The sequence below is a fragment of the Panicum hallii genome, unplaced genomic scaffold, assembly GCF_002211085.1.
Source record: "Panicum hallii strain FIL2 unplaced genomic scaffold, PHallii_v3.1 scaffold_23, whole genome shotgun sequence".
In the NCBI taxonomy this organism is placed as follows: Eukaryota; Viridiplantae; Streptophyta; class Magnoliopsida; order Poales; family Poaceae; genus Panicum; species Panicum hallii.
In genome coordinates, this window is record NW_020356166.1 from 223,859 (window position 1) to 238,954 (window position 15,096).

Consider the following 15,096-nt stretch of genomic DNA (forward strand, 5'->3'; position numbering starts at 1 on the left):
CTGAGATCTGCTACATCCGGCACACATATCCGACCCTTGTACCACAAGGTACCCTGATCATCCTCTCCGAAATGAGGTGCCTTGCCAATCTTGAGCAGTTCACGGATCTCCTGCAGCTTCTTATCTTCTTTCTGATGCTGCCTGATCTCTGCCTCTAGAGTGGGTTCTGCCTCGAATGACGCACTCGAGGTGTGATGCAAGAAACCCAGACTCAGCTGCTCAAACTCCTCGCATAACTCCTGAGGCATCTGAAAAGCCACGGCCATGTTAACATAGCTCTTCCTGCTCAGAGCATCCGCTACAACATTGGCCTTGCCCGGATGATAGTGAATCTCCAGGTCATAATCCTTGACCAACTCTAGCCATCTTCTCTGCCGCATATTCAGCTCACTCTGAGTGAAAATATACTTGAGGCTCTTGTGATCGGTGTAAATATCACACCTTTGCCCAAACAAGTAATGCCTCCATATCTTCAGAGCATGCACAACTGCGGCTAACTCCAGATCATGAGTGGGATAATTCAGCTCATGCCGGCGCAATTGCCGCGAAGCATAAGCTATCACTCTGCCTTCCTGCATCAGGACTCAACCAAGACCATCCCTCGAAGCATCACAATACACTGTGAACCTCTTGCTCTGGTCTGGCAGAGTAAGGACTGGCGCCGTAGTCAACCTCTGCTTCAACTCCTCAAAGGCCTTCTAACGCTCATCAGTCCAAGAGAAATCCACACCCTTCTCTAGCAAGGAAGTCAAAGGCTTCGCAATCTTGGAGAAATTCTCGATGAACCTCCGATAATAACCTGCTAAGCCCAGAAAAGAGCGGACTTCCTTCACCGTCTGCGGTACCACCCAGTCAAGTACATCCTTCACCTTTTCGGGGTCCACAGCAATACCTCCCTTGGAGATCACATGACTGAGGAATGGAACCTCGTCAATCCAGAACTCGCACTTGCTGAGCTTGGCATACAGCTTGTGCTCTCTGAGCCTCTGCAACACAAGCCTCGGATGCTTCTCATGCTCTGCTTCTGACTTGGAATATATCAGGATATCATCAATGAATATCACCACAAAGGTGTCCAGATAATCCATGAAAACCTTGTTCATCAGATGCATGAAGAACGCTGGAGCACTGGTCAAGCCAAAGGACATGACCGTATACTCGTAAAGCAAATACTTGCAAGTGAATGCCGTCTTCGGGATATCCTCGGAACGAATCTTCAGCTGGTGATAACCCGAACGCAGATCAATCTTCAAGAACACACAAGCGCCCTGGAGCTGATCAAAGAGATCCTCAATACGGGGCAATGGATGCTTGTTCTTGATGGTGGCTGCATTCAGATCCCGATAATCGACGCACATTCTCTTCGCGCCATCCTTCTTCTCTATGAGCAAAACAGGAAAAGCCCAAGGAGAGAAACTGCGACGAATATAACCCTTAGCTAGCAACTCGTCGACAGTCTTCTTAACTTCCTCATGTTCGACGGGAGCCATACGATAGGGCCGCTTAGCAATAGGAGCTGTGCCAGGCAAGAGATCAATAGAAAACTCAATGTCGCGATCAGGCGGCATACCTGGCAAATCATCCGGAAAGACATCCGGGAATTCAGACACCACGCGAATACCATCCGTGGATCTAGCCTCCATCTGATGAAGAAATCCAGAAGGCTCTGTGGCACCAACAGTAACCTCCTGACCATCCGGTGCTGACAGAAAAACCGTCCTCTGAGCACAATCTATCCGGACTCCCCACTTAGCAAGAGTCTCCATCCCGAGGATCACATCAATGCCCTTGGTGTCTAGCACCATCAGATTAGCACTGAACTCTACTCCCCTTATGACAACACTGACTCTGGGACAGATGATATGAGACCTCAACTGCCCTCCCGGTGAAGATACCAACATGCCCCTCTTTAATGTGCTAGTATGAATACCATGATGCTCAACAAAAGACTGGGTGATGAAAGAATGCGTAGCACCAGTATCAAAAAGCACTGTAGCAGGATGGGTGTTGACCATAAACGTACCAATGACCACATTAGGAGCCTCGGCCGCTGACTCGGCCGTCACGTGGTTCACCCTGCCCTGAGCTGGGGCCTTGGGCGGTGCTGCACGCCCCTGCTATCCTGCCTGCGCCTCCCAAAGGCAGACGTTGGTGTAGTGCCCTGGCTCGCCGCAGTGGAAGCACACTCGAGGAAGTGCAGCGGCCTGCTGCCCAGGAGGAGGAGTGGGCGCTCCCTGCCTCTGAGCTGGTGGAGCCGGAGGCACCGGAAGCCTCTGGCCCTGTCCCGCCTGCTGCTGCGGCTGAGGACGAGGCAGAAACTGCTGCCGCTGCTGGTACTGCTGGGGCGGCCTCTGCTGCTGCGGCTGCGGTGGATGCTGATATCGGGAACGAGTGTTGCTGCCCGAAGAGGATGGAGCCATCTTCCTCTTCTTATCCTCAATCTCCCGGCGCTTACGCTCGGTGTTGAGGGCAGCATCAACCAGGTTGTTGAAGTTGTCGAAGCGGTGGTTCAGCAGCGCATATTGGATGTGATCATCCAGTCCTTCCTTGAAATACTCCTGCTTGTCGCTATCACGGGCGACGTCAGCAGGGGCGTAGCGGGCAAGCTGAAGGAAACGGTCACGGTACTCCGTCACCGTCATAGACCCCTGAAACAATGAACACAGATAACAAGGATAGAAATCGCTCAATGTGTCAGGCTTACGAAAAGAATTCAAGGATAGCTCGAAGCTCAATAGAAATTGCAGGGAATTCCATTTGATTTACCTGCTTAAGGGCACGGAACTCCTTCTGCTTCATCTTCATAATCCCCTCAGGAATATGGTGGCTCCTGAAGCGCTCACGGAACTGGACCCAGGTGAGAGAGTCGCAGTCCTGAGCCGGGTAGGACTCCCACCAGTCGAGAGTGGAGCCTCGCAGCTGTCCTGCTGCGTACAGAACTCGCTCTCGGTCGTCGCACTGAGCAACCACCAACTGGCGCTCCACTGAGCGAAGCCAGTCGTCCGCCTGGAGTGGGTCCGTGGCGTGAGAGAAGATCGGAGGATGGCCTCTCAGGAAATCCGCACGCCGATCACGAGGCTGAGGTGGCGGTGGAGGCGGTGGCTGGGCGTTGATATGCTGCAGAGCCTGAACGGTATTGTTCAGGGTCGCCATCATCTGCATGTGGAGCTGGAAGAACTGCTCCGGGGTCAGTGGTGGCGGCATTGGCAGCGGCTGACCAGTACTCTGGTCGTTCTGCTTCCGTTGGTCAGAACCGGAACCGGTGCGCCTGGTGTTCACCATCTGATTGCAACAACCGAAATTTTTATGAGAACAAGATATGGTGCAGCTGCGGAAATGAAACTTCGGAAGGATATGACATAGAGAAAGGAATATAGGTTTTACCCCCAACGATCTAACTCAATTTTTTTTATTTTTTTTGGTTCAAGTTGGGTTAGGGTCGATTTGCATAAACAGGTTTAACTACTAGACTATGCAATCAACCAAAAATCCAAATCAAACATTTGCACAATAACAAACATTCAATATTCACAACTTAGTCGAGTTTATCACACTACTCGACCAACACACTCGTTCTAGAGTATTTCCATCGGGACAACCTAAACTTATAGCTTATAGGGTTAGACACTCAGGCCAACGTCTACGGAAAACTCAAGCTATTTCTCAGAAAAGATAGGAGAGAGATGGCAAATCAAGGACTTAAGACTCAAGGAATAGAAGTAGGAATTGATGTTTGAAGATTTGCGGAAGCAAGGCAAGAGAAAAGAAGTCCTATACTCGTCCAATTCTATCTAGGCTTCGTCTTACAGTCGATATGGCTCTGATACCAATCCTGTCACACCTGATTTATAAAGAACATAAATCGAGCAATCATATATGCGCCAGGATCAAGTCACGCATATATACAACAGAATCATCAAGATATCACAACACATATCATGAATACATTAATATAAATCATAAATAAATCGTAAATGAATCATTTTATTACAACCGAATCAAGAATCGGTTCAAGAGTTGCGGAAGCGTAAAAGAGATACATGAAGAGTATGGCGCCACAGGGACGTCGACTGGGAGACAAACGCCTAGAAGTCGTCGAAGCCGCTGACGTAGTCCTCCACATTGCCGGGCACTGAGCAGCAGTCAAAGATATCCGAAATAGAACAGAAGAGTAGAGAGGCAAGTGTGAGTACAAACTAGTACTCAACAAGTATAACACAAACTATGAGGCTCTAGGCTAGCTGACTCAACTGCATTAGCTTTTAGTCTTGGCAATTTTTTATTAAAACTATTTACTATAAGTGGATGAATTACCATAACCCAGGTTGCATAAGAAATTAATCAGTATTAATTAAGAACTACTGAGAACCATCCAAACCAAAACCACCCGGGGAATCTCCCTAATCAAAGGTTGATAACCCCACTAATCAGACGGAGGATCTGGGCCGCTCATGACTGTGAGCACAGCTGATATATCAGTTTTACACTCTCGAGAGGTTGCACAACTTTACCCACAAGTCGTGAGCTACGCTAGTTGTTCATCACACTTCCTTAGGTGAGATGGCTAGCAAGCACACTACGAGACCGTTACAAAGGACCACGTTGGTAAGGTGTAACCGCTAAGGTTTCTGGATCAGCGATGATGGGGCCCACCTCCGGGGGTACAAGACACACAGCACAGACCAAGCCAGAGGAGCAGGGACCATTGAAGCTTACCACCTCTCTTGCCCACGCAGGTAAGTTACTCCCGAACCAAAATGACCTAGTTAATAAGTCAAGACCTTTCCATTCCAGTCTTGTGGTTGCGCGGTTGTCTCAGGTTGTTGCTCTATGAACCGGTCCTTATGGAGAGTGGCCAACCAAGCACTAAGCACCGTGCTGGCCCCCTAAACCATGTTTCTATCAAAAACATCTTTTAAGGAGACGTGAACCACTCAAGCACACAGCACAGAGGGCCACTCTCAGGATTAAGTTGCATAAGACCATTAATCAAATTTAATTAAAAAGGACCAAGATATGTTATAGCGCAGCAACCTAGCACAACTAAACAAAATGCAACCCAAAGGATATATATATATATAGGATATAAAGTGGCTAGGAAATCCTTATAGGCATACAGAATTAAAATGCAGTATGAAATTGTATTTAAAAGTGATAGGATGTTCATGTTATACTTGCCTTCCTCGAAACTCTCCTGCTGCTGCTCAAACTGCTTAGAAGATGGCGGCTCCTGGTACTGGTCCAAAGGTTCCGCGTCTACTCACGATCGCAATGCTAAAACATAGTTCAGCACATACACATACATGCAATGAGAACCAAATATAAGAAACAGTACAACATTTCATAGAAATAGCACACAAAACTATGCTAAAACTATTCTACGCGTTATAACTATCGCATGGATATAAAGAACACCTAAAACGGAACTAAGATGCGAAATCTAGGGCTAAAACAAGATCCAGGGACCTATCTGCGAGAAAAACCTAACTTCCAGGGGGTTCTGGGCAAAAACCAGGGACCCCAACGTAATTAAAGGCTAGACGTAGGGGCTAACACGCTAAAACTTCAAGAAAGGACCGGAAAACCTAAATCTAGAAAGCCCAGGGGGGTCAAAAGGGAAGAAAAGGATCTATCTGCAAATATATTTGAACTACGGTTGGACCGCGGGTTAATTTGAGAAAAACTTAGGGGCTCTTTAGAAAGATCGCCAGGCCGAACCGGTATGGGTGATGCTCGGCCGTTGGATTGCGATCGAAGGCTCTGGTCGGAGGGGTATGCGGGATCTAATCCTACGCATCCATCACGGATCGTGCGGCTGAGGACTCTCCGGCCGGGCTCTGGCGGCGGCGGGTGTTTGGCACGGCGGAGGGCGACTGGGGCTCACCGGAAGACACGCGATTGGGTGCTTCCGGCCTCGATTCAGGGTACGGCTAGCACGGGGAGAGAGAGTGGACGACGACGAACCCATCTGGGCAGTCCGTGCGGCGGATCGGGTCGGGTTGGGTCTCGCCACGGCGGAGGGCGGCACGGGGTCACGGTAACGAGGGGCGCGCTCAGCAGAGGGGGAAAGGGGACAGGAAACGGGCGCAGCGTGCTCCTTACCACTCCGGGGTGCTGTGACGGCAATTAGGGGCCGAAGATTGGCGGTGCCGGGGTAGTGTTGCGGTGGCGCAGGAGCTCGGTAGACGGCGGCAGCTCCAATCCGAGCGGCGGTGCAGCGGCGCAAGGACACGGGGGGGGGGGGGGGGGGGGAAGTTGGAGTGGTAGTGGCGGCTGAGGAGGAGCGAGAGAGAGCTGCAGCTAAGAAGGGTGGGGCGGTCCTCGGCGTGCGGGTCATTCGCGCAACGGCCCCCGCGCCTCCCGCGGACTCGTTGCGGCTGACCGAATCCAAGCGCGGGCGGTTTCTAGAAGGGAAAGGAGGCTCGGGTGCTGGCCAGGGCGTGGGCTCGGATGCGGCGCAAGGGCTCGGGGCGTGCGGCAGAGTGGGGCCACGGCCAGTGGCAGAGCGGCCGGCCGGCGGGGAAGAAAAACAGAGGAGGGTCGGGCACTGGAGGAAGAAGGAAAGGGGAAAGGAGGCGCTGACGCGCGGGGCCGGCCTGGCAGAGAGAGAAATGAGAGGAGGGCGCGTGGGGTGGCCGGGCTGAGGGAGCTGGGTGGCGGCCCATGTGGGGAAAGGAGGGAAAGGAGGGGGAAGCACTGGGCCGGCGTGGAGAGAAGAAAGGGATGGTGGGCCTGCGCGGGAAGGGGAAGGGCCGGCCCAAGGGAGAGAGGGAAAGGGAAGCAGGCCGGCTGCTGGGCTCTACCCTCTTCTTTTTCTTTTCTTTTTTCTCTTCTACTCTCAACCACTCAAACAAACCTATTTGAATTCAAAAAAAACTGGAATTCAAATCCCATGAACTCAACACAAAGAAAACAATGCTCCAGCATGAATGCACAAACATGTTGACCTTATAATTAATTTTATTTCTTTATGTTATAAAATTACTTTAAATGCAAGATAAATTAGAAAAACCCTGGAAATTTTATTTAAGCCCAAATAAAATCATTAAAGTTTAAGGAAATTACCTTAGGGTGTTACAAACCTACCCCCCTTAAAGGAATCTCGTCCCGAGATTCGAATAGGCTAACTAGCAAAGAGATCGGGATATGTCTTCCTTAGCTCATCTTCTCGCTCCCAGGTCACCTCATCCTCCGTATGATGACTCCACTGAACACGGCACATTTTGATCTTCTTGTTTCTGGTAACTCTCTCAGATGTCTCCAGAATCTTCACCGGATGCTCGACATAGGTCAGGTCCTCCTGCACATCCAACCCTTCTATCGGTGCTTGCTCTTCTCGCACCCTCAAGCACCTCTTCAGCTGAGACACATGAAACACATCATGCACTCCTGAGAGACTGGGAGGTAACTCCAAACGATATGCCACTTCACCTTTCCGTTCCAACACCTTGAACGGACCAATGTATCGAGGGGCTAGCTTTCCTCTCATATTAAACCTGCGGATTCCTCTCATCGGTGAGACCTTTAGGTATACATAATCACCCACTGCAAAGGTCAGATCTCGACGACGCACATCCGCATAACTTTTCTGACGAGTCTGAGCGACCCTCAGGTTCTCGCGCACCTGCTGTACCAGCTGTTCTGCCTCCTCCACGATATCTGGGCCAAACACCTGCCTCTCGCCAATCTGATCCCAATACAGCGGAGTCCTGCACTTCCGACCATATAGGGCCTCGAAAGGGGATTTCTTCAGACTGGCCTGATAGCTGTTGTTATACGAAAACTCCGCATACGGCAGGCATTTATCCCAGCTGGTACCATACTGAATAGCGTAGGCTCGGAGCATATCCTCCAACACTTGGTTGGTTCTTTCTGTTTGCCCATCTGTCTGAGGATGGTACGCAGTACTGAAGCGTAGCTTCATATCCAACGAATCATGTAACTGCTCCCAGAACCGTGAAGTGAACTGAGATCCTCGATCAGATATGATCTTCTTAGGAACACCATGTAGACATACAATTCTAGAGATGTACAACTCTGCGAGTCTAGCACCGGAGTAGGTAGTGTTCACCGGAATGAAGTGAGCGACCTTCGTCAACCGATCCACTACTACCCATATGGAGTTGTACCCTTTCTGAGTACGAGGCAAGCCAATGATGAAATCCATAGTGATCTCCTCCCATTTCCACTCTAGGATCTTCAACGGCTGCAATAAACCTGCTGGCCTCTGATGTTCTGCCTTGACACACTGACATGTGTCGCAGATAGCCACGTACTCCGCAACGGAACGCTTCATTCCATACCACCAGAATCGTTCCTTCAGGTCGTAATACATCTTTGTGCTGCCTGGATGAATAGAATATGCTGTATCATGAGCCTCACTCAGAATCAACTTCCTGAGATCTGCTACATCCGGCACACATATCCGACCCTTGTACCACAAGGTACCCTGATCATCCTCTCCGAAATGAGGTGCCTTGCCAATCTTGAGCAGTTCACGGATCTCCTGCAGCTTCTTATCTTCTTTCTGATGCTGCCTGATCTCTGCCTCTAGAGTGGGTTCTGCCTCGAATGACGCACTCGAGGTGTGATGCAAGAAACCCAGACTCAGCTGCTCAAACTCCTCGCATAACTCCTGAGGCATCTGAAAAGCCACGGCCATGTTAACATAGCTCTTCCTGCTCAGAGCATCCGCTACAACATTGGCCTTGCCCGGATGATAGTGAATCTCCAGGTCATAATCCTTGACCAACTCTAGCCATCTTCTCTGCCGCATATTCAGCTCACTCTGAGTGAAAATATACTTGAGGCTCTTGTGATCGGTGTAAATATCACACCTTTGCCCAAACAAGTAATGCCTCCATATCTTCAGAGCATGCACAACTGCGGCTAACTCCAGATCATGAGTGGGATAATTCAGCTCATGCCGGCGCAATTGCCGTGAAGCATAAGCTATCACTCTGCCTTCCTGCATCAGGACTCAACCAAGACCATCCCTCGAAGCATCACAATACACTGTGAACCTCTTGCTCTGGTCTGGCAGAGTAAGGACTGGCGCCGTAGTCAACCTCTGCTTCAACTCCTCAAAGGCCTTCTGACGCTCATCAGACCAAGAGAAATCCACACCCTTCTCTAGCAAGGAAGTCAAAGGCTTCGTAATCTTGGAGAAATTCTCGATGAACCTCCGATAATAACCTGCTAAGCCCAGAAAAGAGCGGACTTCCTTCACCGTCTGCGGTACCACCCAGTCAAGTACATCCTTCACCTTTTCGGGGTCCACAGCAATACCTCCCTTGGAGATCACATGACCGAGGAATGGAACCTCGTCAATCCAGAACTCGCACTTGCTGAGCTTGGCATACAGCTTGTGCTCTCTGAGCCTCTGCAACACAAGCCTCGGATGCTTCTCATGCTCTGCTTCTGACTTGGAATATATCAGGATATCATCAATGAATATCACCACAAAGGTGTCCAGATAATCCATGAAAACCTTGTTCATCAGATGCATGAAGAACGCTGGAGCACTGGTCAAGCCAAAGGACATGACCGTATACTCGTAAAGCAAATACTTGCAAGTGAATGCCGTCTTCGGGATATCCTCGGAACGAATCTTCAGCTGGTGATAACCCGAACGCAGATCAATCTTCAAGAACACACAAGCGCCCTGGAGCTGATCAAAGAGATCCTCAATACGGGGCAATGGATGCTTGTTCTTGATGGTGGCTGCATTCAGATCCCGATAATCGACGCACATTCTCTTCGCGCCATCCTTCTTCTCTATGAGCAAAACAGGAAAAGCCCAAGGAGAGAAACTGCGACGAATATAACCCTTAGCTAGCAACTCGTCGACAGTCTTCTTAACTTCCTCATGTTCGACGGGAGCCATACGATAGGGCCGCTTAGCAATAGGAGCTGTGCCAGGCAAGAGATCAATAGAAAACTCAATGTCGCGATCAGGCGGCATACCTGGCAAATCATCCGGAAAGACATCCGGGAATTCAGACACCACGCGAATACCATCCGTGGATCTAGCCTCCATCTGATGAAGAAATCCAGAAGGCTCTGTGGCACCAACAGTAACCTCCTGACCATCCGGTGCTGACAGAAAAACCGTCCTCTGAGCACAATCTATCCGGACTCCCCACTTAGCAAGAGTCTCCATCCCGAGGATCACATCAATGCCCTTGGTGTCTAGCACCATCAGATTAGCACTGAACTCTACTCCCCTTATGACAACACTGACTCTGGGACAGATGATATGAGACCTCAACTGCCCTCCCGGTGAAGATACCAACATGCCCCTCTTTAATGTGCTAGTATGAATACCATGATGCTCAACAAAAGACTGGGTGATGAAAGAATGCGTAGCACCAGTATCAAAAAGCACTGTAGCAGGATGGGTGTTGACCATAAACGTACCAATGACCACATTAGGAGCCTCGGCCGCTGACTCGGCCGTCACGTGGTTCACCCTGCCCTGAGCTGGGGCCTTGGGCGGTGCTGCACGCCCCTGCTATCCTGCCTGCGCCTCCCAAAGGCAGACGTTGGTGTAGTGCCCTGGCTCGCCGCAGTGGAAGCACACTCGAGGAAGTGCAGCGGCCTGCTGCCCAGGAGGAGGAGTGGGCGCTCCCTGCCTCTGAGCTGGTGGAGCCGGAGGCACCGGAAGCCTCTGGCCCTGTCCCGCCTGCTGCTGCGGCTGAGGACGAGGCAGAAACTGCTGCCGCTGCTGGTACTGCTGGGGCGGCCTCTGCTGCTGCGGCTGCGGTGGATGCTGATATCGGGAACGAGTGTTGCTGCCCGAAGAGGATGGAGCCATCTTCCTCTTCTTATCCTCAATCTCCCGGCGCTTACGCTCGGTGTTGAGGGCAGCATCAACCAGGTTGTTGAAGTTGTCGAAGCGGTGGTTCAGCAGCGCATATTGGATGTGATCATCCAGTCCTTCCTTGAAATACTCCTGCTTGTCGCTATCACGGGCGACGTCAGCAGGGGCGTAGCGGGCAAGCTGAAGGAAACGGTCACGGTACTCCGTCACCGTCATAGACCCCTGAAACAATGAACACAGATAACAAGGATAGAAATCGCTCAATGTGTCAGGCTTACGAAAAGAATTCAAGGATAGCTCGAAGCTCAATAGAAATTGCAGGGAATTCCATTTGATTTACCTGCTTAAGGGCACGGAACTCCTTCTGCTTCATCTTCATAATCCCCTCAGGAATATGGTGGCTCCTGAAGCGCTCACGGAACTGGACCCAGGTGAGAGAGTCGCAGTCCTGAGCCGGGTAGGACTCCCACCAGTCGAGAGTGGAGCCTCGCAGCTGTCCTGCTGCGTACAGAACTCGCTCTCGGTCGTCGCACTGAGCAACCACCAACTGGCGCTCCACTGAGCGAAGCCAGTCGTCCGCCTGGAGTGGGTCCGTGGCGTGAGAGAAGATCGGAGGATGGCCTCTCAGGAAATCCGCACGCCGATCACGAGGCTGAGGTGGCGGTGGAGGCGGTGGCTGGGCGTTGATATGCTGCAGAGCCTGAACGGTATTGTTCAGGGTCGCCATCATCTGCATGTGGAGCTGGAAGAACTGCTCCGGGGTCAGTGGTGGCGGCATTGGCAGCGGCTGACCAGTACTCTGGTCGTTCTGCTCCCGTTGGTCAGAACCGGAACCGGTGCGCCTGGTGTTCACCATCTGATTGCAACAACCGAAATTTTTATGAGAACAAGATATGGTGCAGCTGCGGAAATGAAACTTCGGAAGGATATGACATAGAGAAAGGAATATAGGTTTTACCCCCAACGATCTAACTCAATTTTTTTTATTTTTTTTGGTTCAAGTTGGGTTAGGGTCGATTTGCATGAACAGGTTTAACTACTAGACTATGCAATCAACCAAAAATCCAAATCAAACATTTGCACAATAACAAACATTCAATATTCACAACTTAGTCGAGTTTATCACACTACTCGACCAACACACTCGTTCTAGAGTATTTCCATCGGGACAACCTAAACTTATAGCTTATAGGGTTAGACACTCAGGCCAACGTCTACGGAAAACTCAAGCTATTTCTCAGAAAAGATAGGAGAGAGATGGCAAATCAAGGACTTAAGACTCAAGGAATAGAAGTAGGAATTGATGTTTGAAGATTTGCGGAAGCAAGGCAAGAGAAAAGAAGTCCTATACTCGTCCAATTCTATCTAGGCTTCGTCTTACAGTCGATATGGCTCTGATACCAATCCTGTCACACCTGATTTATAAAGAACATAAATCGAGCAATCATATATGCGCCAGGATCAAGTCACGCATATATACAACAGAATCATCAAGATATCACAACACATATCACGAATACATTAATATAAATCATAAATAAATCGTAAATGAATCATTTTATTACAACCGAATCAAGAATCGGTTCAAGAGTTGCGGAAGCGTAAAAGAGATACATGAAGAGTATGGCGCCACAGGGACGTCGACTGGGAGACAAACACCTAGAAGTCGTCGAAGCCGCTGACGTAGTCCTCCACATTGCCGGGCACTGAGCAGCAGTCGAAGATATCCGAAATAGAACAGAAGAGTAGAGAGGCAAGTGTGAGTACAAACTAGTACTCAACAAGTATAACACAAACTATGAGGCTCTAGGCTAGCTGACTCAACTGCATTAGCTTTTAGTCTTGGCAATTTTTTATTAAAACTATTTACTATAAGTGGATGAATTACCAAAACCCAGGTTGCATAAGAAATTAATCAGTATTAATTAAGAACTACTGAGAACCATCCAAACCAAAACCACCCGGGGAATCTCCCTAATCAAAGGTTGATAACCCCACTAATCAGACGGAGGATCTGGGCCGCTCATGACTGTGAGCACAGCTGATATATCAGTTTTACACTCTCGAGAGGTTGCACAACTTTACCCACAAGTCGTGAGCTACGCTAGTTGTTCATCACACTTCCTTAGGTGAGATGGCTAGCAAGCACACTACGAGACCGTTACAAAGGACCACGTTGGTAAGGTGTAACCGCTAAGGTTTCTGGATCAGCGATGATGGGGCCCACCTCCGGGGGTACAAGACACACAGCACAGACCAAGCCGGAGGAGTAGGGACCATTGAAGCTTACCACCCCTCTTGCCCACGCAGGTAAGTTATTCCCGAACCAAAATGACCTAATTAATAAGTCAAGACCGTCCCATTCCAGTCTTGTGGTTGCGCGGTTGTCCCAGGTTGTCGCTCTATGAACCGGTCCTTATGGAGAGTGGCCAACCAAGCACTAAGCACCGTGCTGGCCCCCTAAACCATGTTTCTATCAAAAACATCTTTTAACGAGACGTGAACCACTCAAGCACACAACACAGAGGGCCACTCTCAGGATTAAGTTGCATAAGACCATTAATCAAATTTAATTAAAAAGGACCAAGATATGTTATAGCGCAGCAACCTAGCACAACTAACCAAAATGCAACCCAAAGGATATATATATAGGATATAAAGTGGCTAGGAAATCCTTATAGGCATACAGAATTAAAATGCAGTATGAAATTGTATTTAAAAGTGATAGGATGTTCATGTTATACTTGCCTTCCTCGAAACTCTCCTGCTGCTGCTCAAACTGCTCAGAAGATGGCGGCTCCTGGTACTGATCCAAAGGCTCCGCGTCTACTCACGATCGCAACGCTAAAACATAGTTCAGCACATACACATACATGCAACGAGAACCAGATGTAAGAAACAGTACAACATTTCATAGAAACAGCACACAAAACTATGCTAAAACTATTCTACGCGTTATGACGATCGTGTGGATATAAAGAACACCTAAAATGGAACTAAGACGCGAAATCTAGGGCTAAAACAAGATCCAGGGACCTATCTGCGAGAAAAACCTAACTTCAAGGGGGTTCTGGGCAAAAACCAGGGACCCCAACATAATTAAAGGCTAGACGCAGGGGCTAACATGCTAAAACTTCAAGAAAGGATCGGAAAACCTAAATCTAGAAAGCCCAGGGGGGTCAAAAGGGAAGAAAAGGATCTATCTGCAAATATATTTGAACTACGGTTGGACCGCAGGTTAATTCGAGAAAAACTCAGGGGCTCTTTAGAAAGATCGCCAGGCCGAACCGGTATGGGCGATGCTCGGCCGTTGGATCGCAATCGAAGGCTCTGGTCGGAGGGGTATGCGGGATCTAATCCTACGCATCCATCACGGATCGTGCGGCTGAGGACTCTCCGGCCGGGCTCTGGCGGCGGCGGGTGTTGGGCACGGCGGAGGGCGACTGGGGCTCGCCGGAGGACATGTGATTGGGTGCTTCCGGCCTCGATTCGGGGTACGGCTAGCACAGGGAGAGAGAGTGGACGATGACGAACCCATCTGGGCAGTCCGTGCGGCGGATCGGGTTGGGTTGGGTCTCGCCACGGCGGAGGGCGGCACGGGGTCACGGTAACGAGGGGCGCGCTCACGCAGAGGGGGAAAGGGGATAGGAAACGGGCACGGCGTGCTCCTTACCACTCCGGGGTGCTGTGACGGCAGTTAGGGGCCGAAGATTGGCGGCGCCGGGGTGGTGTTGCGGTGGCGCAGGAGCTCGGTCGACGGCGGCGGCTCCAATCCCAGCGGCGGTGCAGCGGCGCAAGGACACAGGGGGGGGGGGAAGTTGGAGAGGTAGTGGCGGCTGAGGAGGAGCGAGAGAGAGCTGCGGCTAAGAAGGGTGGGGCAGTCCTCGGCGTGCGGGTCATTCGCGCAACGGCCCCCGCGCCTCCCGCGGACTCGTTGCGGCTGACCGAATCCAAGCGCGGGTGGTTTCTAGAAGGGAAAGGAGGCTCGGGTGCTGGCCAGGGCGCGGGCTCGGATGCAGCGCAAGGGCTCGGGGCGTGCGGCAGAGTGGGGCCACGGCCAGCGGCAGAGCGGCCGGCTGGCGGGGAAGAAAAACAGAGGAGGGTCGGGCACTGGAGGAAGGAGGAAAGGGGAAAGGAGGCGCTGACGCGCGGGGCCGGCCTGGCAGAGAGAGAAATGAGAGGAGGGCGCGTGGGGTGGCCGGGCTGAGGGAGCTGGGCCTCGGCGGCCCATGCGGGGAAAGGAGGGAAAGGAGGGGGAAGCACTGGGCCGGCGT